Here is a 6,054-nt window from a genome sequence, read left to right as displayed (position 1 = left end):
TCATAAGTGTCACCACACAGCTCCCCCAGAACACATATAATAACATCCCAAGTGACAACATGCCTAAACCAGCAGAAAAACAAACTAACAACAAAACAGTGTACATTGCAAAACCTCAAGTATACCTGTTAGGCAATCTAACTTCCCTACCCCTACGACTATGCCTAAAAGACTTTGGAGGTGAGGGAGGAACAGGTAAGGGTAAAATGTAAATGTAAATGTAATTTATTTATACAGCCCTTTACAACAATCCATTTCGATGTACCAAAGTGCTTTACAGCAGATAATAAATAAAGAAAAGAATAAGTACAAAACAATAAAATAACAGTAAACGCAATAAAATACAGCAAAATTGAATAAGATAATATAAAAGAGTCACCATACTACTGGGTATTAAAAGCCATCTGAAATAAATATGTTTTTAGCCTAGATTTAAAGAGGCCCAAGTCAGAAATAAGACGCATCTCGGGGGGGAGCTTATTCCAGAGCCTGGGGGCAGCAACGGAAAAGGCTCGGTCACCCCAGTGCTTGTATTTTGACCTGGGCACTTCCAACAAAAGTTGATTTGTTGACCTCAGAGCTCTACCAGGATCTCCCAACATCATCCCATAGGGTTGGGAGGGCGGCTGCGGCGAGCTGGGTGAACCAGCTCAACTGCGTCATCCTGGAGCACGTGAGCGGGTTTCACATGATCCACCGAAACTTGGTCCTGACCAGTCTCTATCTCGATCACAAAATACTTAGGCCCCGCTTCCAGTACACGAAAAGGACTGTCATATGGGGACTGCAGGGGAGAACGGTGTGCATCATGGCGGATAAATTTGGCCGACATAAGGTCCTTGGGAATGTATGATTGAGGAAGGCAGTGGTGCGCTGTCATAGGTGAGAAAACTCTGGTCTCCTTCTGTAACCCAGACCTCCCTGGGAAACTAGGGAATCAGAAAGGGCTTTAAATTAGCTTTAAGGAGCTGTGTGGAGTACAACTGGCGCCCCAAGGTCACCAGACCTTGCAAGGCTCAATATTCACTAAAACAAAAAGACATTGATGGCATAACACCATTCTTTGAGTCTCTTAAGACTGCAGGGGTAATTGTTCCATGTAATGATTCTCCAATACGCACACCTTTGTTTCCTGTCAACAAGACAGTCTTGAATCCTTTGTTCTCTCTTCAGACACTGCTTTGTTACAATACACTGATGATCTCAAGATTTGCATCCCATTCTGCAGATCTACTCTGATATAACTCTCCTGGTCCCACATGCTGTGTCTTATTTGAACAAAAGACTTCTCACTTCTTCACAGCACGATGGCTACAATACAACACAATGCTTTTAAAAATATCTAATATCACTGTCGAAAGATGTACTGCCACTCTCCTCCCCACATAAGACGAGGGAGAACAACATAACCGTGTGGCTGATCTCCAACAGGTTTGTTCCCCAAGACCAGATCTACAAAAAACACCATTAACAAACCCTGATTTGGTTCTCCTTGTAGATGAATCAGATTGACGCGACCCACAAACTGGTCACAACAGGGTTGGGTTCACTGTTGTCACTAATCACGAGACTCTTGTCTCACAGTTCACTCCTCCCTCACTATTCTGCGCAAGCAGCAGAACTGATAGCTTTGACAGAGGCATGCAGACTAGCAAACAACAAAACAGTAACCATCTGCACTGACTCCAGATTCGCTTCTAGGTTGTCCATGATTTTGACACTCTGTGGAAACAGACAATTCCTAAAATCTGACGGCAAACCCATTCTCCATCATGACAAAGTCACAGCTCTTCTCGATGCCATTTTGCTCTCAAAGTCAATTTCTGTTTGTAAATGCCTTGCTCACTCAAACAACTCAGATCCTGTCTCTCTAGTAAATGCAAGGGCTGATGCTGCTGTAAAGAGAGCAATAATTCAACCCACAACCACTGATCTTCTGTTTGTATCAATTCCTGTCACTATTCCCACCTCTTTTACTGCAATTGCCCCACCACAGGAAAATGTGCTGTGGAGACGCTGCCGTGCCACACAAAAGGAAGCAGTGTGGCAGGGACCCAGTAATAAACCTTGCCTAAACATTTCTTTCCTCACTTCACAAAATTGACACATGGGTTGGACCACGTGCAATTGAAGTGGGTTGTTCCCAATTTCTTTTAGCCACCTGGTGTGGAGTGGTGGGAAAGGTGAGTGTGTCAAGAATACTGTTATAGTTCTTTGTCATTTTGACTCTCCCATCCCAGAAGGGGTATGAAAATGAGCAGAGTTAATGAATGTGAAGTAGCTTCAGCTACCTTGTATGGTCCCATCCACAGAGGAGAGGACCAGTTAAGTTTTTTGACTTTCCGTAGGACCCAGTTTCCTACTTCAACAGGTGAAGTGTCGTGGTCCTGTTCCTTGGTGAGTATTTCTGTAACCTGTTGAGATATACTCATCACGGTGTTGTTAGCCCGATTCTTTCCTTGGAAGCCCAAGAACAAGCTGGAGAAATCATTTATTAAACAAAGTATTTAATAGTGATCGCATGTAAAGTATATTGGAGCGCTGGACTCGGAGTGCCAGAGCTCCCGCAGGAAATCCGTCAGGCCGAGCCCCGATATCCGGAAACATTTCATATTTATATTCAGCTTTATCTCACAGAGGTTGTACTCACACTTGTCAGAGTATAATTGGCCAGTTTTTAATGGCATGAACAGGCCAACCACTATCCTCGTTGTGTTCTTTGGATGTGACAAACAATGTGTGTGAGTGCTGTTTTAGGCGTGGATCTAATGTACCAGACCTATCTACTCCAATAGAGATGTTTTCTCTGACCCAGTTGTTTCGTCTTGCTATGTCATTCTAAGGTCTTGGACCATTTAAGGTCATCTATTGTGCAGTATGAGCAGAATGGAAAAGTACCAGCTGGGAACATAGGTTATTTAGGAAAATACAGAATATGAATACATAATGTCTAAGAACAAAGCCAATCATAACAGTGTTATTCAGTTGTTTCACATATTCACACACGTTTCCATCCTGTAGTACAACAGGGGGTGAGTCTGTCGGTGCAGTTGTGAATGGACAGGGTGTTTTCTCCCTGTCATGACCTCATGTGGGACAACATGACAACATTCATGGTGTCATTTGGAGTAAATCTTAAGTTAACACAATACAGAGAGCTTCAGCCCAGGTTAACTGTGTGTCTGCACAGATTTCTGTTCGGCCTTTTTGATGAATCTATTTGTTCTTTCCACTAGTCCTTGTGAAGCTGGGTGATAGACTGCACCAAGCTTATGTCTAATTCCAAACATCTTTTTACTTCTCTTAGTTCTTCATTAGAGAAGTGAGTACCATTGTCTGATCTTATCACTTCTGGTACCCAAAATCTTGGAATAATTTCTCTTGTAAGTCTTTTAATGACTTATTTTACTTTTTCATTGATCTCCTAGTCTTGTGGCTCCTTTCTCTCTCCATGCAGCATCTGCTTCTTGAGATGATTTAGGTGTTTAACTTTTTCTGCCATCTAGTAAAGGTGTCAAATAATACCCAATTAGCCGGGTTTACATGTTTTCCACTTATCAACAATTGATATATTTTGATATTTTTACACGTGTTAGTCAGAGTGGGTGAATGGCGCGATGCCTGAGTGATGACACTTTTACAAACTCTGAAACAAATTTACATTTTAGAAAACAACTTCAAGTAAACCAAATTCAACACCCAACACCCATTCCGACATCCCGCCATTCTGACATGCAAACGCCCCGCTATTCCGACAAGGCTTTCCATATAAGGAAATGCGCGTTACTCAACAGGTAACAGTCCCTTCTTTCTGTTAATGCATTTTACATGTGTAAGACGTGTAAAGATGTGATAGGCTTGGGATGTTTGAATGATATTAACATGATACTGAATGATAATTTAATGGTCAAATTACAGTCAGAGGGGAGGATCAGATGGATGTGGGCTTATTTCGGATTTTGAAAATAAAAATAAAAGATGATGGCACTCAAGATCCATCCATAAGGGCTGTGTTGTTACTATTCACCAAAAATCAGGTGTGTGGTGTAACAGCTGTAGGTGTGTTGGATACCTTCAGATCCTGACAATGTTATGAGTCCGTGGTAAAACTGGACAACTGGAGTGTGGTAGTGTGATGCTGTAGTGTCGCGAGATTGTGTGAGACTATCGGCAGATTCAAACAAGGCGTGCCTCAAATAGAGCAAACAATATAGTAAGATTATAATTACGCCAATAACTACCGTTTAAATAAATATATTATCGGGTGAAACAAAAACAAAACACTGGAGTACAGTGAAGAAAGCCTGGAGAGCCTCACGGATTTCATCGACAAGTGTTTTGACAGGATCGTCATGGGGAAAACTAACCAAACCCCATCTGCTAGCAGCAAGGCTTCAACCTCAAAAAGAAGTCGTAATGAAGAGTCACCCAGAGCGACGTCTCCAGCTGGTAATGATTTGACGGACATTTTAACATCGATCGATAACAAATTATCCAGCTTCGACGCCCGTATGTCTCTGTTAGAAATTCTACACAGAGAGTTCCAGGCATTACGGGAGCCATTGGAGTTCAGCCAGCAACAGGTGCAGACGCTGGCTGCAGAAAACGCAGCCCTCAGAGGATCGGTGAAATCACTCACCGAAGGAATGAGCCGGATCTCTGATGAGAACAAGAGGATAAAAGAATCAATTATTGATCTCCAGGCTCGTAGTATGAGGGACAATCTGGTGTTTTCTGGAATCCCGGAGCAGGCAGACGAAGATCCTGAACTCGCAGTGAAAAACTTCATCCAAAATCAACTGAAACTTCCAGTAGATGTAGTGAAAAACATTACTTTTCACAGAGTCCACCGCCTGGGAGGGAAGAGACCTGATGTCCGCCGACCGAGACCGATTGTGGCCAAGTTCGAGCATTACCAACAGAAGGTCCGGGTGAGGGGACGTGGCAGGGAGCTGAGAGGAACGGACTTCAGCATCAACGACCAGTTTCCCAAAGAAATCCTGGAAAGACGCAGAGTTCTGTTCCCCATCCGGAGAAAGTTCATGGAAGGAGGCTCCCGAGCTGTCATCGCGGTGGATAAGTTATTCATCAACGGGCAGCTGTACCGCGACCAGGAAACCACTCCTTGGCTCTTCTAAACTCCAGGTGATCTGTATTCGTTAACTTGTATGAATCATTTCACTGTAGATGACATAAGTAAGATGAAATAATCTATCCAATTCACAGTTATCTATCAAGGCAAAATATATAAAGCTCACTGCCAGTCTCACCATCATAGGATATATGCAGTTCATATTTGTTTATTTGGGTATGTTTTTTTGTTTTCGTTTTTTCTATCTCACACTTCCACTCTTTTGCACTGTTTTTCTATTCTGTCTTTCTTCCCCAACCCGCTGCGTTTCCACCTTAATAAGTAATGTTAACAAGCACGGCGCACATAGAGTTTTGAGCAGAGCACATAATCAAGTTCCACACAGCATCGACAGCGCAAGTATATATTGTAGCAAGCTCATATTGACAACTGAAACAGCAACAATGGCATGTTCATGGAAGCATATATGCACACAAACGCACGGGATGCTTTTAGCAAGCATCCAGCACTCACTGCGTTAGTCTGAGCATGTCCACGCTGAGGTTTATCTCATGGAATGTGCATGGAGCTGGGTCCAGGGAGAAGAGATTAAAAATCTCCAATAAATTGAAGGATTTACAGGTGGACATTGTTTTATGACAGGAGATTCATTTATCAAAGACTGTAGCTGATGTTCTCACCACAGCACAGTTTCCTCATGTGTACTCAGCCTGTTACAACTCCAGACAAAGAGGTGTAGCCATTCTGATAAATAGAAGAGTAAATTTCACCGTAAACAACACAGTTATAGATCCAGAAGGTAGATTTCTAATAGTTAATTTATCTATTCAAAATATGAATTTATGTATTGCAAATATATATGGTCCAAATGTGGATGACCCCTCATTTTTTCACTCCTTTTTCACTTCACTCTCTGATCACTCAGATAACACACTCATCATAGGAAGGGACTTTAACATGGT

This window comes from Leuresthes tenuis, unplaced genomic scaffold (genome assembly GCF_036924035.1).
Source record: "Leuresthes tenuis unplaced genomic scaffold, fLeuTen1.0.hap1 SCAF_16, whole genome shotgun sequence".
Lineage (NCBI taxonomy): Eukaryota > Metazoa > Chordata > Actinopteri > Atheriniformes > Atherinopsidae > Leuresthes > Leuresthes tenuis.
Note: the sequence above shows the minus strand (reverse complement) of the source record.